Raw genomic sequence first — 22,458 nt, 5'->3', positions numbered from 1 at the left:
TAAGGCAGCTAAACAAATCTGCTAATGATAATAGCCTTACTGAGGAGGAATGTAGAAGAAATTAACTCTGTATTCATCAGAAAGCATAGTGGGAAACAGCCACACCACACCCAAGCCCAGCTCTAAAATACAACCTATTGTGGTGCTGAAAGCACCTTGTTTTCTGACTAGGGCTGACGGCTCTCCTGTAAACCCATGGCACTCTCTCTGCCAACACCCCAACCCGCAGCTCCTGAGAGTGAGATCCTGCATTAACTGCTTCCGAGTGGTTAGGGCTATTGTCTAACAAGTTTCTATTTATCCTAAAGGCAAGGACCTGAGTCTTATTCAAAAAAATGTTTTGTGATTAAGGCTTCCAAGCAGCAAACCTTACCATCAAGGAGAAAGAACAGCCTCCTGTGAGAAATAGCCAAACTTAAAATAAAATTGACGAAGCAGAAAGTTATAAATAATATTATTTTAACAGGGTTTTGAGGTACAGCCAAATATTTTGGAATGTTCTCAGTCCAAACAAAACCAGCATATTTCTCATTTTTTCCAACCTCATGACCGAGACAAGAGATAAATGGAAAGGAAAAAAGCCTGCAGTAGCGAAACGTAAATTTAAAAGAGAAATCAATCTGGACAGTCATTAAAACCAGGTGGCAAACAAAAATTGGGCTCATTTATGAAAAAAATGAACAATGTCTTTTAACAGGCAATAATTAAGGTACAGGGAAAAGAGCAAAGAATTTAGAGGCAGAAAGAAGTTTAAATCCTAAGTCTACCACTCTCAAAATGTGCGTATCTGGCTAAATTACTTAGCTTCTCTGAGCCTCGTGTTCCTCATCTGTAAAATGAAGACGAGAGCACTGATCTCACAGAGTTGTTATGAGGATTTAAAGAGATCAAGAACGGAAGCGTCTAGTGCAGTGCTCACTACGTGCAGACAGCAATGTCAAATCTCCACTGTCTCCTACTGCTTCCCAAGTCCCTCTGCCCCCGCAGCACACCAAAGATCTGAAGATTTGCCTTGGACTGAAATGTTTTAAACAGTTTTATTTTTATTTGTTTGTTGTTAAGAGTGATAGGGTCCTACTTAAAAATAAAATCAACTAGACTAGGAATCTAGAGAACTTTGTTTGATCCTGCAACTTTCTAACTGTACTAACTTAGAGAACTGACCTCACTTCTTTGGGCTTGTATTAGTTTTCTGTCGTTAACAGAATACTTGAAACTGGGTAATATATAAAGAAAAGAGGTTTATTTCTTATAGTTTTGGAGTCTGGAAAGTCCATGGTCTAGGGAGCACATCTGGTATGGGCCTTCTTCTAGGTGGTGACTCTCTGTAGGGTCCTGTGGTGACTAGGGTATCAAATGGCAAGAATGGCAAGAGCTTCTTAATATGCTCACTTGCTCTACTTATAAAGCCACCAGTGCCACTCCCATGACAACCCACTAAACCATTAACCCCTTACTCCATGAATGGGTTAATCCATTCACAAGAGCATAGTCCTTATGATCCAATCACCTCTTAAAGACTCCACCATCAACACCTACACAGTCTGATTTCCCATCCTCTTAACACTGTTAAAATGGAGATCATCAGGTTCTTATCTTTAAAATGAGTCCACTGGAGTAATCTATAGGGAATCTTCCAGCTTTGGTATTCAAGGAATTGCAGGGATCTGTGCCTATTCAAACCAAGGGTTCCCTGTTTTGCTTTGATTTTTGCCTCTTGCTGATATGTTATTACAAAGTAAGTTTTGGTATAACTAGTACTGGTAGTTTTCTTTTATATGTGGAGATCTTAGTGAAGGCAAAGAGAGACTTTTTCTCAGAAGATGTTCAATACACGTTTGTGGAATGAGTAAGTTACATTAATTAGGATGAAACAGAATGCTTCTCTTAATATAAAACCGTGGTCCAATCCCAGTGCATTGCTCTCCCTTAATTATAGCTCTCCTGCCCACTACTCTGATTTCTATGGAAACATCAGAAGCACTGCCCCTTAATATTGTCAAATGAAATTAAGTAGCAGGTGGTTAAAAAACCTTTGCTTCTGAACCATTTTTTAACAGTAGTTTATGAATCCTTTATTGTTACTGTGAAGCTCAGGAGTTTCAGAAAAATGGTATAATTATGTCTCCCCTAAAATAATACAATTATGTATCCCAAATTAAATAACAAAATAATTGTAAATCGTCTTTTCCTAATAATTACTAAGATAGGGGAAAAAACTGGGACTGATGGGCTCTGACTTAAATGCCTTATATTAAGCCCTCAAGAAACTAGTGTCACTTTCCTTCAGACCTAAAGGAGCAGCACAGCAGGAAAGAAATTTTTTCTTAGACAATAGGACTTTATAACCCTGAGAGGTTTCTGTCAGGCATATGTCCGGCCTACAGAACATGAAAATGTCTAGATTAATCTATAAATCAGAGCACTTTTATTTGTAACCGGAATTTTTATTCAGTGGTAAGCAAAACTTTAAAATTATGATTTCTGTGAAAGAGAAATCCTCGTGCTCTCAACATTTATTTTGGGGAGAAAAGGGGGAAGTGTATTTCCTCTATTTCCAGTGGTCCTTAAATCATTTGCTGGTCAAGATTGGAATTTAAATGGCTGGAAAGAGAGAGGGGCTTGGCTAGGGTTTCCATCCTCTGGCTGCAAGGTCTCTGCACACACGTGGTGTTGCTGTCTCTGCTCCACACTTGCATTCTGGTATTTGTTCATCACCAGACTCAGTCTTCCTTGGGATCCATGACGGTGGCTAGTATCTGGCTCTGCCTTTGAGGTGAATCTGTTCCAGTTCTTCACTTATTACCTTATAATTTCCCACTTTCATGGATGCATTTTATATTTCCTTCGTAGTCAGTTCTTCTACTGATGGGATGTGGTAAATCTAGGAAGGAGCTTTTGCCAACCAAAAAAAATTTTTTTCGAAGAATCAGAAAGTGTTTTACCAATGGGATTTCAGACATATTTGTTTGGCTTTCAAGCTTATGCAAATATCACCATTGACTAGACTACATCTGTTGAGTTATTGGTTTTAAATAGATTCCCACCTCTTGAATACATTCCAATTATGATTCTCTATATTTATTCATTTTCTTTTTTGCTTTCAGGAACTTAAAAAGTTTTGTGATTGTGTAGATTCTTGATGAGTATATATAAACAATAAAGTTTTCCTCCAAACTTCTCAGCAATATAAAAATTTTATTAATTTATAAATTTAGAAAGAACATGGTAAAAATTCAGGCTTTCTTTTAATATTTAGAACTGTTTCTAATAGAGAATATGTTCTGAATCTTCTAGGCCATTGTTAAAAGGAAATAAAGAATTTTTCAGAATCATATAAATTTAGTTATGCTATTTGTCAGTCACATTTCAATAGTTAAGTGGCTTGCACTTTAAATTTATTCAAAGCTTTGTTGTAGGCAATAAACCATTATATTAGTGCACAATGACCTTTGAGACTGCTCACAATCTGCTAGACCGTGCTCACTGACATCAGTTTTCGTTACTCCCTTACCAACAGTTTTATTCCATGTGGTATGAGCAGTGCATATGGATTCCCATCTCTATACCTTTTTGCATGCCTAGAATTCTCTACTCTTCTCTCTTTCTACATTTGGCAGTGATATATCCTCTCAAGTATAAATGCAAGTCTCACACTTCTTTATATTCTCAAGACCTAGCATAGTCCAGCACATAGAGGATATCCACCAAATGTACACGGGTGGCAAATTGAACACTTTTTTTTTTCACTAATGTGTAACTATGAGGCAGTCCTACCATATTTTTATTTTTTAAAGTTTGAATATATTGTATCTGGTGTACCATGAATACTAACTTGGAATACTATTGTATTGCTGTCCATTTCTCCCTTCAGATCTGTCAATATTTGCTTCACATATTTGGGTGCTCTGGTGTTGGGTGTATAAATATTTACAAATGCTATATTCTTTTGATGAATTGACCTCTTTCTCATTATATAGTTGCCATCTTTGTCTCTTTTCATGGTTTTTAACTTAAAGTATATTTTATGTGATATAAACACTACATACGCATCCTGCTCTCTTTTGGTTTCAGTTTGCACAAGGTATCGTTTCCATTTCTTCACTTTCAGCCTATGTGTGTCCTTAAAGCTGCAGTGAGTCTCTTGTAGGCAGCATATAGTTGAGTCTTGATTTTTAAGATCCATTTAGCCACTCCATGTCTTTTTATTGGAGAACTTAATTCATTTCTATTTAAAGTAATTATTGGTAGGTAAGGACTTACGGTTGCCATTTTATTCACTAATTTCTGTTTTGGAGTTCCTTTGTTCTTCCTTTTTTGCTCTTTCTTTGTGATTTGATGATTTTCTATACTGATTCAACTGATGATTTCATTTGTGATTTGACGATTTTCTCTACTTTGATTCATTTTCTTCACTTTTTGTGTATCTACTATAAGTCTTTGCTCTGTGGTGACTATGGGGCTTACATAAAACATCTTATATTTATAATATTTTATTTAAAGCTGATAACAGCTTAACTTTGCATACAAAAACTCTACACTTTTAATCCCTCCCACACTTTAAGTTTTTGATGTCACAATTTACTTTTTCTATATTGTGTATCCATTAACAAATTATTGTAGCTATTTTTATTTGAATAGTTTTGTCTTTTAACATTTGTGCTTGAGTAAAATTGATTTATATACCACCATAACAATGTTAGAGTATTCTGAATTTGACTATATACTAACCTTTACCAGTGAGTTTTATACTTTCTTATGTTTTTATGCTACTAATTAGCATCCTTACTTTTCAGCTTGAAGAACTCCCTTTAGCATTTCTTGTAAGGCAGTTCTAGTTGTGATGAACTCTCTCAGGTTTTCTTTGTCTAGGAAAGTATTTAACTCTCCTTTACTTCTGAGAAACAGTTTTGCTGGGTAAAGTATTCTTGGTTGGCAGTTTTTGAGTTTTTTTTCTTTCAGCACTTTGAATATATCATCTCATTCTTTCCTGGCCTGCACGTCTGATGTTGAAACTCTGTATTGTGGTTTTCATTTTATTCATTATATTTTTCAGCTCCATAATTACTGTTATTATTTTGTTATGATTTTTATCTCCTTGTTGAACTTCTCATTTTGTTCATGTGCTGTTTCCTTATATTTCCTTATTGATTTGTCTATCTGTGTTCTCTTGCAGCTTGTTGCACTTCCTTAAAACAATTATTTTGAATTTTTTTAGATCATTAGTGTATCTCCATTTCTTTGGTGATTGATTACTGGAAAATTATTGTGCTCCTTTGGTGATGTCATTTTTTCGTTTGCTTGTTTTTTTCCTCAAAGTCCTGTTCTACTGTCTTGACATTTAAGAAAGCAGTTATCTTTCCCAGTCTTTACTAACTGGCTTCAGCAAAGAAAGACTGCAGTATATTGAATGGCCCCCCAAAGTCATTGGAGCTTGATTCCCTTTGTAACTGTTGAGGGTGGGAAATCCTATTATGGTAATTGAAAGCTGGGACCTTGAAGAGGTGATTAAATTGATGGTTTAATGGTGGTCATGGGCATGGTTCTGAGGGCTTCAAAAGGAGAGCATGAAGAGTCTCTCTCTCCCTACCCTGCCATTTTCTGCCATGTGAGACCCCTGCATTGCTGTAATACCACCAACAAAGAAGACCCTCACCAGATATGTTCCCTGGACTTTGGACTTCCCAGCCTCCAAATCTGTAAGCAAGAAATTTTGTTTTCTTACAAATCACCCAATTCCATGTATTTTGTTATAAGCAACAGAAATGGACTAATACAAAGACATTCACCAGTCAGTTTGTCCAGGGATTCTGAGGCTCTCTCAGATATTTTCTATAGGTACACTACTCCACCCTTCTTGGAGAAAGGAGGGAAAATTCTTAAGACTGTGTGCTGTCTCTCAATCCTGGTTGAGCCAGGTTCCTGAGAACCTCCTGTTTGTTTCCCTAAGGGCAATGACCTGAAATGCTCAAGTTTGTGTGTCTTCTCAGTTCTGCAGAGTTGAGCCTGCTCATTACATGTTCTCAAAGGCTGTCTGTGAAGACTATACTTGCCATCTGGGGGACACATGCAGGGAGCCAAGCATGGGAGGAGGTGAGGAACATAAAGCATTGGGGGTGCCCATGGCCAATTGAGGGGTAGAGGCCACAGACAAGGTATCCAAAGTGGTTCATGGGTAGTCTGATGGAGTCTATGAAGCAGTTAGTAGAAAACACAGCTTTTTATTGTGTTTAGGTCATGATTTCTGTGAGTCCCCACATTTCTTTTCTGCTCCCATACTCTCCCAGGCACTCAACCATACTAATTCCTAGTATTCTGGGTGAAGTTAGAGAGAGATGGGCCTCTTGGGCAGCATTTTATACAGCTGGAGCAGCTGGGTGCTAACTCACTATGCTTTATTTTCCTCCATGGGAGGTATTGCTGGCTGAGGAGAGTCTCTGTTGGTGCTAAGCTGTGCCATCTTGAAGGAGCGGTGATGCAAGTAAATAAAACTGTTCTTCTTACCTCTTCAGTGCATCTATTCACAGATTTTATTTTCTCCAACAGTGTGCTCAAACTTCTTCACTGAACTTTGAGACCCCTGCAAATGTATTCTCATCCATGGGTGGATATCAAAATCAGTTCACTGTGATGAGGTGATGGTAGAAAACTTCTATTCCATCATCTTGCTGAATTCATTCTTGTCCATGAATTTTTATAATACATATCAACTTCCTCAAGAATGTCTGAATAAACTAAAACAACAGTTTAATATTACAACCAAACCACAGTTTAGTTGCTTAATTAACAACTGAACTACAGTTTAATATTCAGATAGTATAATTTCTGCATAAACAAACCTGCTTAGAGATCTTGTTACCATTACTTGTAAGCTATCATTTCCCAAAGAATCTTCTTTGGATCATTAGTTCTTTAGAATATCCCACAGGGTAATGAGAACAAAATTTATCTTATGATCAAATTTTTGGGAGAAGTTGATTAGACATTATTAAGTAGGTTTTTTTTTTTATTTTAAGACTTTAATATACTAATAAATAATGTGAATTTACAATAAAGAATATAGTATGCAATTTTTTTCAGTTTATTTAATTTATTTGACTGTGGTACCCTTTCCCAGTGTTTTTTTTTTTTTTTTTTTTTTTTTTTTCTTTTTTCATGGAGCATCTTAAGAGACTAAAGTTCAATGGACACACATTGGGGGAAACTACTCTCTCCAAGTCTCTGCAATTTAGTAATTCATTGTATGAAATCTGAGGAATACAATCAAGTGGTTGAATGTTTTCAAATATGTATGTTTTTAGTGTTAGTGATGTCTAGATTTGTTTTACAACCTTTCTTTTTATGTACTCTTATTATATAGCAAATCATCCGCATATATTTGTAGAAACATTAAGGGGAATTCCAATCCTTGCACTTACTGATTTGAGTTTATTTCATACTGCTTTGATTTCTGTTATTTAATATAATCTGTTACATCTGAAATATAAGAAAGAATTTTCATTTGGCCTTGAAAATATGAGAAGTCAAGTTTTTAAATATGATAGGCCCTGTGGACAGGAAGTAAGACAGTATTGTATCTTGCTATAGTAAGTGATAAGAGCTTATTGAGCCTTTGCACGGAGTAGGCTCTGTGTTAAGACACTTCTTAAATGTATTAATTTATTTAATACTTATGAAAACCCTAAAAAGTTTACATTATTGTCTTCTTTTACAAACTGAGAAATATAGCAAAGTAATTTTTCCAGTGTTACCCAACTAATAGTTGGTATGGTAGAATTTGAAGATCATGTAGTTATTTCCAGAGTTGGTGTGTCTAACCATCACATTAAACTACCTCTCAAGCATTAGCAATAGAAATGTAAACTTTTTGATATTTTTATTGTTGCTACTTGAAATAGATAAAATAGCTCAAGTACATAAGTCTCTTCCATGACTGCAGATTGGAAAAAAAAACAATACTTGTTCTCACCTTTGTAATAGGAAAATAGTCAAGCCCTAAAGCTTAAATTACTTTTCTCCCTATGTTAAAATCAACTCTAACATCTAACCCTGCTTGAACCAATAAGAACCATACAGAAGATGCTAACAGGAGGCATCAGCTTGATTCTATAATAGAGTTAATAAAATTGAAAATAATATTCTATGGCAAAGATATGTAGCTGATATTTTTCCTTTTGTTTAGCTTAACTGACATATCCTAAAGGAGTGTTTTCATTGAGTACATTGACAAGAGACTTAGGAATCATAAATATAAACTAAAAAAGAAAAAAAAAACTTAAAAAAAGTGCCGGCTAACCTGAAAATTACTATTTTCTAAGATGTATCCTTTAATTATTTCTGAGAAGGAAGCTTAAAATGAGGAACATTTATTAGTGAATTATTTTTAGCTTTGAACTGATCCCTAATGGCTTTCAGAGAAGTCCTGGTTTAACCTTGGAATATATTTCATTATCTCTTTTATGGACAGAGGTCTTTCACAGTGCAGGCTAAAACTATAATTTTGAGAAAGAAAATCAGGTAGAACTGCTCTATTTAATTAGATTAATCTTCTATGTACAGTTAATTTAAAATTTTGGTGACTCTTATGAAATCTTAGCAATAAGAATAATACTAAGAGTACACAATCCAGATTAATGATAACACAAACTTACAATTTTTTTTTCCAAGTATAGGCAAGGACATTATCTGATATTCTTCTGGACAATATCCTTGAAATCCAGGCAAGTGACAGGTCTTGTTCTCCATATTTTATAGAAACATCTGAGTCAGAACAAAATTAAATGACTTATTTAAGGCCAGACAGATGGTTTATGTTGATATCCTATATAGTGTTCTGTTTTGCTTTTTTCTTTATACTCCGTTTCTCCAAGTGACAAATGGAGAAATAAATGTGAGTGTTTTGTGTGATTCTTTTCCCATAATTTAACAATGATGTATTTATGTGTCCACCTACATGTTCGCTTAAGCTCCTCTGCCTTAGATAAAAAACTTAAGGATATTATTGAAATAATAATGTTGTTTCTATAGTCATATAGTGAGGTTATAGGAATTCTTTTTTTTTTTTTTTTAATTTATTTATTTTATTTTATTTTTTTTAAATTTTATTTTGTCGATATACATTGTAGCTGATTATTGCTCCCCATCACCAAAACCTCCCTCCCTTCTCCCTCCCCCCTCCCCCCCAACAATGTCCTTTCTGTTTGCTTGTTGTATCAACTTCAAATAATTGTGGTTGTTATATCTTCTTCCCCCCCCCCCCGGTTTGTGTGTGTGTGTGTGTATGTGTGTGTGTGAATTTATATATTAATTTTTAGCTCCCTCCAATAAGTGAGAACATGTGGTATTTCTCTTTCTGTGCCTGACTTGTTTCACTTAATATAATTCTCTCAAGGTCCATCCATGTTGTTGCAAATGGCAGTATTTCATTCGTTTTTATAGCTGAGTAGTATTCCATTGTGTAGATGTACCACATTTTCCGTATCCACTCATCTGATGATGGGCATTTGGGCTGGTTCCAACTCTTGGCTATTGTAAAGAGTGCTGCGATGAACATTGGGGAACAGGTATACCTTCGACTTGATGATTTCCATTCCTCTGGGTATATTCCCAACAGTGGGATGGCTGGGTCGTATGGTAGATCTATTTGCAATTGTTTAAGGAACCTCCATACCATTTTCCATAGAGGCTGCACCATTTTGCAGTCCCACCAACAATGTATGAGAGTTCCTTTTTCTCCGCAGCCTCGCCAGCATTTATCGTTCATAGTCTTTTGGATTTTAGCCATCCTAACTGGGGTTAGATGGTATCTCAATGTGGTTTTGATTTGCATTTCCCGGATACTGAGTGATGTTGAGCATTTTTTCATATGTCTGTTGGCCATTTGGATATCTTCCTTAGAGAAATGCCTACTTAGCTCTTTTGCCCATTTTTTAATTGGGTTGCTTGTTTTCTTCTTGTAAAGTTGTTTGAGTTCCTTATATATTCTGGATATTAATCCTTTGTCAGATGTATATTTTGCAAATATTTTCTCCCACTCTGTTGGTTGTCTTTTAACTCTTTTAATTGTTTCTTTTGCTGTGCAGAAGCTTTTTAGTTTGATATAATCCCATTTGTTTATTTTTCCTTTGGTTGACCGTGCTTTTGGGGTCGTATTCATGAAGTCTGTGTCCAGTCCTATTTCCTGGAGTGTTTCTCCTATGTTTTCTTTAAGAAGTTTTATTGTCTCAGGGTGTATATTTAAATCCTTAATCCATTTTGAGTCGATTTTAGTATACGGTGAGAGGTATGGATCTAGTTTCATTCTCCTGCATATCGATATCCAGTTATCCCAGCACCACTTGCTGAAGAGGCAGTCCCTTCCCCAGTGAATAGGCTTGGTGCCTTTGTTAAAGATCAGATGGCAGTAAGTGTGTGGGTTGATTTCTGGATTCTCTATTCTATTCCATTGGTCAGTGTGTCTGTTTTTATGCCAGTACCATACTGTTTTGGTTATTATAGCTTTGTAGTATAGCTTAAAGTCAGGTAGTGTTATGCCTCCAGCTTTATTTTTTTTGCTCAGCATTGCTTTGGCTATTCGTGGTCTTTTATTGTTCCATATAAATGTCTGAATAGTTTTTTCCATTTCTGAGAAAAATGTCTTTGGAATTTTGATGGGGATTGCATTGAATTTGTATATCACTTTGGGTAGTATGGACATTTTCACTATGTTGATTCTTCCAATCCAAGAGCATGGAATATCTTTCCATCTTCTTGTATCCTCTCTAATTTCTCTCAGCAGTGGTTTGTAGTTCTCATTATAGAGATTTTTCACCTCCTTGGTTAACTCAATTCCTAAGTATTTTATTTTTTTGGTGGCTATTGTAAATGGGCAAGCTTTCTTGATTTCTCCTTCTGCATGTTCACTATTGGAGAAAAGAAATGCTACTGATTTTTGTGTGTTGATTTTGTATCCTGCTACTGTGCTGAAATCATTTATCAATTCCAAGAGTTTTTTTGTAGAGGTTTTAGGCTGTTCGATATATAGGATCATGTCATCTGCAAACAGGGACAGTTTGACTTCATCTTTTCCAATCTGGATGCCCTTTATTTCCTTCTCTTCTCTGATTGCTCTGGCTAGTACTTCCAACACTATGTTGAATAGGAGTGGTGAGAGTGGGCATCCTTGTCTAGTGCCTGTTCTTAAAGGAAAAGCTTTCAGCTTTTCCCCATTCAGGATGATATTGGTAGTGGGTTTGTCATATATGGCTTTAATTATGTTGAGATACTTTCCCTCTATACCTAACTTATAGAGGGTCTTTGTCATGAATGAGTGCTGAACTTTATCAAATGCTTTTTCAGCATCTATAGAGATGATCATATGGTCCTTGTGTTTGAGTTTATTAATATGGTGTATCACATTTATTGATTTGCGTATGTTGAACCAACCTTGCATCCCTGGGATGAATCCCACTTGATCGTGATGAATAATTTTTCGTATGTGTTGCTGTATTCTGTTTGCTAGTATTTTAGTGAGGATTTTTGCATCTATATTCATCAAGGATATCGGCCTGTAGTTTTCTTTTTTGGTTATATCTTTACCTGGTTTTGGTATCAGGATGATGTTTGCTTCATAGAATGAGTTTGGGAGATTTGCGTCCGTTTCAATCTTTTGGAATAGTTTGTAAAGAATCGGTGTCAATTCGTCTTTGAATGTTTGGTAAAATTCTGCTGTGAATCCATCTGGTCCTGGGCTTTTCTTTGTTGGGAGCCTTCTGATAACAGCTTCAATCTCCTTTATTGTTATTGGTCTGTTCAAATTTTCTACGTCTTCACGGTTCAGTTTTGGGAGCTTGTGTGTGTCCAGAAATTTATCCATTTCCTCCAGATTTTCAAATTTGTTGGCATATAGTTGTTTATAGTAGTCTCGAATGATTCCTTGTATTTCAGATGAATCAGTTGTAATATCGCCTTTTTCATTTCTAATTTTTTTTATTTGAGTCTTCTCTCTTCTTTTTTTTGTTAGCCATGCTAATGGTTTGTCAATTTTATTTATCTTTTCAAAAAACCAACTTTTTGTTTCGTTGATCTTTTGAATTGTTTTTTGGTTTTCAATTTCATTCAGTTCTGCTCTGATCTTAATGATTTCTTTCCGTCTGCTAACTTTAGGATTGGATTGTTCTTGTTTTTCTAGTTCTTTAAGGTGAAGTGTTAGGTTGTTCACTTGCCATCTTTCCATTCTTCTGAAGTGAGCATTTAATGCAATAAATTTTCCCCTCAATACTGCTTTTGCAGTATCCCACAGGTTTTGGTATGATGTATCATTGTTTTCATTAGTTTCAATAAACTTTTTGATTTCCTGCTTGATTTCTTCTTGGACCCATATGTCATTAAGTAGAATGCTGTTTAATTTCCATGTGTTTGTATAGTTTCCAGAGTTTCATTTGTTATTAATTTCTAGTTTTAATCCATTTGTGGTCTGCGAAGATACATGGGATAATTCCAATTTTTTTGAATTTATTGAGACTTGATTTGTGACCTAATATGTGATCTATCCTGGAGAATGATCCATGTGCTGATGAGAAGAATGAATATTCTGAGGTTGTTGGGTGGAATGTTCTGTAGATATCTGCCAATTCCAATTGGTCTAGAGTCTTGTTTAGATCTTGTGTTTCTCTACTGATTCTTTGCCTAGATGATCTGTCTAATATTGACAGTGGAGTGTTCAGGTCCCCTGCTATTATGGTATTAGTGTCTATTTCCTTCTTTAGGTCTAATAGAGTTTGTTTTATAAATCTGGCTGCTCCAACATTGGGTGCGTACATATTTATGATTGTTATGTCTTCTTGATGGATCAGTCCTTTTATCATTAAGTAGTGTCCCTCATTGTCTCTTTTTATGGTTTTTAGTTTAAAGTCTATTTTGTCAGATATAAGAATAGCCACTCCAGCTCGTTTTTCTTTTCTGTTTGCATGGTAAATCTTTTTCCATCCTTTCACTCTTAGTCTGTGTGAATCTTTATGGGTGAGGTGGGTCTCTTGTAGGCAGCATATAGTTGGGTCCTGCTTTTTGATCCAGTCAGCCAGTCTGTGTCTTTTAATTGGGGAATTTAAGCCTTTAACATTAAGAGTTGTTATTGAAAGGTGTTGATTTATTCCTAGCATTTTATTGGTTGTTTGGTTGTCTTAGGTGTCTTTTGTTCCTTGCTTTCTGATTTACTGTTTGGTTTCTTTGTTTGTTGGTTCCTTAGGTTGTAGATAGTGTTTTTGTTAGCTTGTTTTCTCTTCATGAATGCCATTTTTATTGTACTAGCGGGTTTAGATTTTTCTTAGGTTTTTATGGCAGTGGTAGTTATTTTTCAGGAACCAAACCCAGTACTCCCTTGAGGATTTCTTGTAAGGGTGGTCTTGTGGTAGTGAACTCCCGCAGTTTTTGTTTGTCTGAGAAATATACTATTTGCCCCTCATTTCAGAAGGATAGCCTTGCAGGGTAGAGTATTCTTGGCTGGCAATCTTTGTCTTTTAGTATTTTGAAAATATCATCCCATTCCTTTCTAGCTTTTAGGGTTTGTGATGAAAAGTCTGATGTTAACCTGATTGGGGCTCCCTTATAGGTGATTTGACGCTTCTCTCTTGCAGCTTTTAAGATTCTCTCTTTGTCTCTGAGTTTTGCCAATTTGACTATGACATGTCTTGGAGAAGGCCTTTTTGGGTTGAATATGTTTGGAGATCGTTGAGCTTCCTGGATCTGAAGATCTGTGATTTTTCCTATACCTGGGAAGTTTTCTGCCACTATTTTGTTGAATATGTTTTCAATGGAATCTCCAGTTTCCTCCCCTTCTGGAACACCCATGACTCGGATATTTGAGCGCTTGAGGTTGTCTGATATCTCTCTCAGATTTTCTTCCATGTCCTTGATTCTTTTTTCTTTCTTTTTGTCTGCTTGTGTTATTTCAAACAGCCCATCTTCAAGTTCAGAGGTTCTCTCTTCAACATCGACAAGCCTGCTGGTTAAACTCTCCGTTGTGTTTTTTATTTCGCTGAATAACTTCTTCAGTTCAGCAAGTTCTGCTACATTTTTTTTCAGGACATTGATTTCCTTGTATATTTCCTCTTTCAGATCCTGTATACTTTTCCTCGTTTCATCATGATGTCTAGCTGAGTTTTCTTGTATCTCATTCAGTTTCCTTAGAATTATCACTCGAAATTCCTTGTCAGTTATTTCAAGGGCTTCTTGTTCTATAGGATCTAGAGTATGAGATTTATTAACTTTTGGTGGTGTACTTTCTTGATTTTTTGTATTTCTGGTGTCTTTTTTTTGGTGTTTATTCATTGTGGCAGGGGGTTTCACAGTCCACCGGTTTGAGACTAATGACTAACTAGGATGTTGCTGTGGTTGCCAATTTGGTATGGCTCCCGCCGTGACTGCTCAGTTGGCCTCTAGTGTCTTGTGTGTGTGGTTGCCTCGGGTCTTGGGCTTCTCCGGGGATCCACCTTTCTGGTCAGCTTGTACTCTGCTAGGCTGGTGGATCACATACCACAGGGTGTGTGATCTCTGTTGAGCTTTCACTTTCTGTACAGGACTTCTCCCCGTTCCGTGTGCTCTGGCCCAGGCTGTTAGATCTTGCAGTGGCGACCCCACCGGGTGTGTGGTTTCTGTCGAGTCTCCGCCTCCCTGGCCGCACGTCTCCCCCCTCTGTGCACACTGTGCTGGGCTGGGGTGTGTCTTCTGCACCCCTCGTCTATCAGCTGGGCCTTCAAGACCCTGCTCAGCACCGCCTCGCCCAGGAAGTCTACCAGGTTTCTGCTAGGCACAGACGACCGGTCTCTCTGGGTGCCTTTGTAGCACTGTGTAGATCTTTCTCGGGTCTTGTTCACCTTTGTATCCCCCCGGTATAAACCGAGTCTAGTGCCCGCCTGCAGCCTGCTCTCCGGCAGGTTCAAGCGGACCTGGGAACTCTCCTACCACACTATTCCCAACCAGAAATTCATTAGGCTTTTTTTCCAAACTGGTGGTCGCAGAGATGGTATCTGCCTCCCAGTAACAGGAAGTTTACCGGGGCCGGAGTCCAGGGTGTGGTGGAGTGACAGTCGGCCCGCCCGTACTTCCTAGCCCTCCCAACACTGGTCGGGATGCCCCACACCCCCAGCCCCGCCAGAGAACCGCGGAGGGAGTGGGGGAGGGAGTGGGAGAGGAGGCCGGCCCGCAGGGTCCGGAAAGCCCCGTGCCAGGCCAAGCAAATGGGCTCAGTGATGGCCGAGCAGGGCGGAGCTGCCCGCACCTGGGAAAATGGAGGCAGCACCGGGGCAGTGAGTGGCCTGGTGGTGCAGGCGGAAGCCGCGTGGGCATCCACCCCCCGAACAGAGCTGTGCCAGGGATCACTCACAGTGCTGTGCCAGGTCGGGCGCTCGCTCTGTCTCTGGTTTGTTGCCTTCCGTGTTCTCGGCGCTGCCGCCTCGGGCTGTTCAGTCGCGGCGCCGCTCGGGCGCTCCCAGGAATCTTCTTTAATGCCGGCCTGAAACCTCGAATCCTGAATAGGGCAGCTGGCCGCCTTCAGTGCGGCCCCAGCCTCCGGGATCCTGGCTGCATCCACAGCAGCCCTGGCGCCGTGTTCCCTGTTTCAAGACTCGCTTTTGCAGCTAAGAATCAGTTCTTTTCCTGCTCCACACTTCAAAGCTGTTGCCTGTAAATGAGGCAGCCTCTCCTGCCAGGGGCAAAGTGGCGTTGAGCCCCCACGACCGGCCAGCAGCAGCAGTCCTCCCTTAAGAGATAGCCAGAGGAAGGTCCACAAGTTTCCCGGCTGCCTGAGGCCCAGTGGCCACCTTTTCCACCTCAGCTACTCCGCGCCAGCCGCCGCAGCCGCCGCCATCTTGCCGCGCCCGTAAGAAACTCGAGGTTATAGGAATTCTAAGTGCTGTGTTTTCTCTAAAGGTAATAATTTGCTTCAGATCACTTATTTTAACCATGTTTACAAACCCTGATTCTTGCATATCAGATCTAAAAAAATATCTAGAGTTGACCCAAGTAGGTAAAGGACCTCTTGTTTCTTTGATACCTTTATTTGTTTTAGGGTACATATAATCTGATATATTTTTCAGTAACCCTAGTAGAGGTACCAAACCAAAACTACTCCAGGTATTCCAAGCTGGAAGAGATTCAATACTGGGAATTTGGTGTTTACAAAATTGTTGGAAAGCTGAGAAGAGTGAATTCTGGGCTGGGCCACCAGGAATTGCTCCTGGAACAACATAAAACTCATCCACCAGGGGAGCTACTACATCTGATTTCACCACTGGGACTATTGAGCGAGAGACCACACCCAGAGCTGTGCTCCAAAGACCAGGAAGCTGGAATCAGGAACCCACTGCAGCTACTGCTGCCATTTTCATAGCTGCTTCTGGGACCCAGGAAGCTGGACGTAGGCCCCTGGAAAGCTCTTGCAGAGAGACACACTGCCTTCAAGACCTTGCTTTCCCAAAGGGGAAAGGAAGTCTCTCTTTGTCACATTTCCACTTTCCAAGTTTTGTGTGCTCATCTGTTTAGCAAAACCCAATTCTCAGCCAGAACTCTAACTACATTGAACTCTGGAAAATTTTTAAGCATTCAGCTTCTGCAGTATAAAGAAGCATAGCAAAAGGAAAATGGAATAAGATTAATGAAACCCCCATATCTACCAAACATGAATTAATTTTTTCAGCTGTAATCAGCTTTAAACTCCTTTTCATCAATTCTAAGGTACTATTGGTTGCATAAAATACCACTTTTTATATAGCCCTAAGGAAAAAAAAATACTGTCCATTAGTACTAAGATGCTTTCAATTGTAAAATGTAGCCAATTTCAGAGATATTAACATGTAAAAAGATGTACATGTTAGAATCAATGAAATAGAGTATTCATGTCATGACAGATTGTAATGGAATGGCCTTTTAATGGTGGTATGCATGCCTACGCAAAAGTTTGCTGTTTTTAGAGAAACATGGAAAGGTTCAAATAAATTAACATTTCCGTTTCAATTGACATGTTAATGTATAAAAAGAAAAGAGCAAAAATATACTAGAATGATTAAAGACTAGAAGAGTTATTTCATAATTTACCAATACAAAGATAATTTACCAAATTAAATACCTGAAAACTACTTATACATCTCTAGGACAAAAATAGATTGTATTGCAAATTTCCCTATTAAGAAGTTATGACTTTGTTGACAAGTAGAAAGAGACATTTGCGTGTGAGTCATCCTTCACACTGAGTAGACCAGTCCTTCCACGGAAGGGTGGAGAACAGTAGCAAGCCAGGAGCAAGTGCAAAACTGTAACTTGTCAAGTGGAAGCTGACCAGAAGACTATAAGACAACCAAGACCCTAGGCTAAGGCTCAGTCTGGATGGATATAGCAGGGTCTGCACACAGTATAAAACCCAAAAGACTAAGCAAGTGAAGTTGCAGGAGAAAAAACAACCAGTCTACAGTGTTGAGAAAACAGAAGGTAAATCATCTGAGATTGGAATCAGAGTTAAATATTTGTTCAGTATCTACTACCTGCCAGGCACTATTTGTTGAGTACCTACTACCTGCCGGGCTCTATTCCAGTTGCTTTTAGCAGAGGCAGGAATCAGGGTCACATATGGTCAGAAAAGTAGTATTAAGGGACCAGAGTTCTCACAACAAAGCATGTCAGCAGGTCCTGACAAAATTATTTCAATGAAGTCTCCATCATCCACTTTTGCTTTTGTTGTGAAATGAGCCTGCTGACCTGAGATAAAAATTTAAAGAGCTGCCCCCGAGTTGCGGAGAGTGCTGCCTTCACCAGCAAGCACAAGTGTTTTTTCACAGTAATAATCTGTTTCTGGGTACCAGCACCAGAATGTCTAGAAAAGAAAAGTTGGCCTGCAATATTTATGGTTCATAATATATTTTGCTGTCAGCTCAAAGATTGCAGATGTCATTTGCCAAAAACTTACTTATTTGATTTATGGAATAATTAATTGTATGTAAGATAAGCAGTGCACTGAAGACTGGCAGTTATAATTAATAGACCCTTGCCTCACAAAAGACTCTGAAATTGTGAATGCAAGTTCATAGACCACAAAACCAGTGTTTTTCAAATTGCATTACTCTTTCTTGACACCCCATTCTTCATAAGGCCAAGGGTCTTATGTATAATAATAATCCTTCATATTCATTTAGTTCCTTGTAACTTACAAAGCAATTTCTGAAGTGTGCTATTTTGTTGGGCCATCACAACACCCCTACAATGAACACAGAGAAGGCTTTGCTACCTGGGCTGAGGGCTGAGGAAGCAGACCCTGAGATGTTAAGTGACTTGCCCAAGGTCACACAGGAAATGTCAAAGCTAAGGAAAACCCAAGTACAGTAGTTCCCAAGTCTGGGTAATGTCATGTGTTGTAGTATATAAAAAAGAACACTGCTTCAAAGTACCTGGATTTAAACCTGCCTCTTCCATGCAAGGCCTGTGTGAACAAATCTCTTGATGTCCAGGAGCCTCTTTCTTCACATTTACGAGGGAACAATACAATTTCCATTGCAAGTTTCTTGTGAGGACGTAACGAAATAAAGCATTAGAAAGTCCCTCTCTCCTAGTGCCTGGGACACAGGAGGTGCCTGAAACTTTAGCCTCCAGCTGTTTTCCCCAGTGTCCCTGCCCAGCTCAACCCACCATTCTTTGGCACTGCCCACAGCTGCCTGAAGTAGCTGGGGACTCCGTTCATCAGAGGTTCCCCGTAATTCTGCTCATGTCAAGGGAAGATCAGAAGTCTTAACGTGCATCTTTTTCTATTCTTCAATAAGACCCTTTCAAAATAGCCCAAACAGATCTATCACAAAAGAGATTGTGCTTCAAATATAAATTAAACAATATTTGAGCCAGGTTCACTCTTTTTTATAAGAGCCCTAGTCTAGACATAGTCACGTACACAAGGCACAGAATCTAATTTTGATCATCATCAGTGCAGAAGCTGGTAGATACTTTCACGTCTGCCTGAAAGGATCTCAGAACCTAAAAGGAAAGATCTGCAATTATATAATAACGTACATAAATCCTTAGTTATCTGTTGCATAACCAAAAGTGGGAACATAGCTTCTTCACCTGCCAACTTTAACTCACTGCTAAGAATTCAGGCAACTGTTCTAATTATAATAATAACTTGTGCTCAAAATACCAACAATGCTTTTCTTATTAAGTAATGGCAGACTCACCCAATCAAACAACAATTGCTTTCCCTGGCATCATTTCTGACTGCAAATTGCAGGGCGTTTATTAAAATAAGATCTCTAGTTTTCACTGCATCCATCTCTCCTGGCTGGGTTACTCCCTACCTAAATCTTGCTGGGGTGTGTGTGTGTCCGTATATGTGTGTGTCTGTGTGTATTGCATGTCCTGGAGAATAGGAATAGATGCAGATCACTGTAAAGCTAATATGAGTGCAGTTCATGAAATGGGTCAAATTGCCCCTGATTTATTGCTCTCTCTGAGCACATTTTCATCACCATCAATAATACTTCTTGTAGCACAGTCTCCAAGCATGTGATTTCCTCTCTAGGCTGTGGGCTGTGACTGCAGACTCAGCTGCAGAACAGTTTTCCAAAACACTCTTAAGATGACTTCAGATCATACACTAAAGAGGTTAGTCCATTTTTCGTCGGTGACCCACAGCATCAATTTTTCTGATCACCCCTCCATGGAGTAAGGTTTGCTCTGATCCATTTAATCAAAAGAAACAAAGAAAAGGAACCCATCAGAATGGCTCTGCTACTGAGCTCAGAGATACCTGCGTGTATGAGAAAACGAACAAAGTCACCTAAACAATGATTTGTTTGTGGTCTTGTGACTTGCATAAGCATGTTGAATGTATTCCTCCTACATGGCTTTTGGTACTGTTTTATTCATATGGAATCAGGTACAGAAAAGGATAATTTAAAAGAGGAATGGGGGGGTTAAAATATGCAGTTACGTTTAAGCACTTTAGAGTGGATCTTATCAAACACATAATCAACACCTCTCCAGTTAATGGTCCTGTCCCAGGGAATGGTGATAGGAAGACCAAAATGACACAGCAAATGACCCTCATGGTGCTCAGTTCGTAGATGAGGAGGCAGGAAGTGCACTGTGACAATACGGTGGGGTAAGAGCCCTGAAGGAAGAACCAGGAGAGGCTGTGGACAAGTGAGAGGGGTGCAAAGAAGCATCTTGGACGCAGTGATGGCTGTGCTGAAACTGAAAGGTTGAGTAGAAGACAGCCTGGGAGCAAGGGAGAGGAGAACATTCAGCAGAGGACAAAAACGCCAAAGAGGACAGGACACAGTTGGGTATGACTATATGTGCTGGTGCCACGACTGTAAGAAGGAAAATGGTGAGAACTAAGGCAGGGACAGACTTTCCCAGGCCTTGGATGGCCTGCTGAAGAGAAACCTTCGGAAGGGTTTTGACAGGTGACGTAGTGCAATTCATTTTTGGAGACATCTGTGTGGCACAGGGTGGAGGGTGGACCTGAGGGGGTGAGGTGGTAAGCAGAGGTGCATTCAGAGCTGGGGTAGTAATCCTCACATTCAAGGACTTGGATCACGCAGTCAGAGAGGAGCTGGTGAAGAGGGAACGCAATTTAAAAGTATGTAGATTAATGTGCTGGCAATTTAAAAAGATCACCTTTAAAATTCAATTTTGATACAGGGAGAACACATCATTCTCCCCTGGCATCATTTGGTAGTGTAATACCTGGTCCATGCATGGGGAACTTTAAAGTTTTTATATGAATTCAACATTTAGTTTCATTGTGATTTTGTTTTCATTACAATGAAATTGACAAAAAGCTGGAAAGGGGAATCTTTGAGTTACTTAGGATAACTTAACAAAGAAAGGCCTTTTAGTGCTTTTACTGTTTACCAGAAAGGATACAGCAGTCTCCCTTTATCCGTGGTTTTGCTTTCCACGGTTTTGGTGACCCACGATCCACGGCAATCTGAAAACACAAAATGGAAAATTCAAGGAATAAACAATTTATAAGTTTTAAATTGAGTGCCATTCTGAGTAGCATGGTGACATCTCACACCATCCTGCTCTTCCTGCCTGGAATGTGAACCATCTCTTTGCACCCCCCCCCCCCCAGTAGTCACTGTACCAAATAACTCTTATTTTACTTAATTTTGGCCCCAAAGTACAAAAAGAGTGATGCTAGAAATCTGGATATGCTGAAGAGAAGCCACAAAGCGTTTTCTTGAGGTAAAAAAACAAAAGTTCTTGACTAAATAAGGGAAGAAAAAAGAATCCTATGCTGAAGTTGCTAGGATCTACAGTAAGAACAAATCTGTCCGTGAATTTGTGAAGGAGGAAAAAGAAATCCATGCTAGTTTTGTTGGTGTGCTTCAAACCACTAAAGTAATGGCCACAGTGTGTGGTAAGTGCTTAGTTTAGACAGAAAAAGCACTACATTTGTGGATGGAAGACACAAACAGAAACATTTCATGTTGATGGCAGTCGGGTTCAGTACTGTCCTCTTATTCAGGCATACAATTGGGGTCATGAAATGTATCACCCACAGGTAAGGGGGGACTACTATTTTAGAAATGGCCCTTCCAGTTGTTACATTGCACATCAAAGACCACCCAACACTGAGACTATCATTAAAAGAAACAAAACTAGGAGTGGCAATGTTAGTAATCAAGGGGAAGCTTCCAGATGAGCCATGTCACCCATGTATGGAATGTAGCTGAGAGTTAAGCACCAGCGTCACGGGAGAAGACGTAGTTACTGAGTTGCAGCCCTTCAAAAAGAAGAAAAAAATATTCTGGTCAACATAAAACACTCATTTGCTATTTTGTCCTTAAAAGTTGCTCCTTGGATCCATCTCAAAAATGTGTCACTAAAGACAGATTTTTTTTCTGGCTTATTCTTTTTGCTCAGATGTCACTAAATGTTCAAATGTTCATAGTTTTGCTGTGTACAGAACAGAACAGAAGCTGTTCAGACTTTTTTTTTTTTTTGATATGTCCAAATGACTTTTTATTCCACATTCTCCCGGGCATAGAATGTGAAATAAAATGAAACACATTATTTTTGCTCTTAAATATATAATCATACTGTTTTATTTTTTTTTTTTTTTGCCTTAAATTTTGTAGCATAGTAAAGGGATTATAGCTGTTTGTTACAGAGAAATGTTAATAACTTTTTTCTTCCTCACTAAAGACTGTTCTCTTCTAAAGGATATTACATATTTTTGCCTAACTCAGAATAATCATAGTAAGTTTGAATCTGCTTATCCTTTGTACTGAGCAAAAGTCTCATCTACGCCTATGTGTGTGCTTGTGTGTGTGTGTGCATGTGTTTGTATATGCGGATGGGGAGGAGATGGCTGGTGCAAAGAAAAAAATAGAGTTTGGAGCTCAGAATTATAGGGCTGAAGCCCTATATTACATAGAGAATTCCCGTGCTTCCATATCAGGCTTCCTTTTTAATATTTCAGATGTAAGA

Source organism: Cynocephalus volans, chromosome 1, assembly GCF_027409185.1.
Source record: "Cynocephalus volans isolate mCynVol1 chromosome 1, mCynVol1.pri, whole genome shotgun sequence".
NCBI classification, from domain to species: domain Eukaryota; kingdom Metazoa; phylum Chordata; class Mammalia; order Dermoptera; family Cynocephalidae; genus Cynocephalus; species Cynocephalus volans.
The sequence above is the reverse complement of the archived record's forward strand: the minus strand, read 5'-3'. Positions refer to the sequence as shown.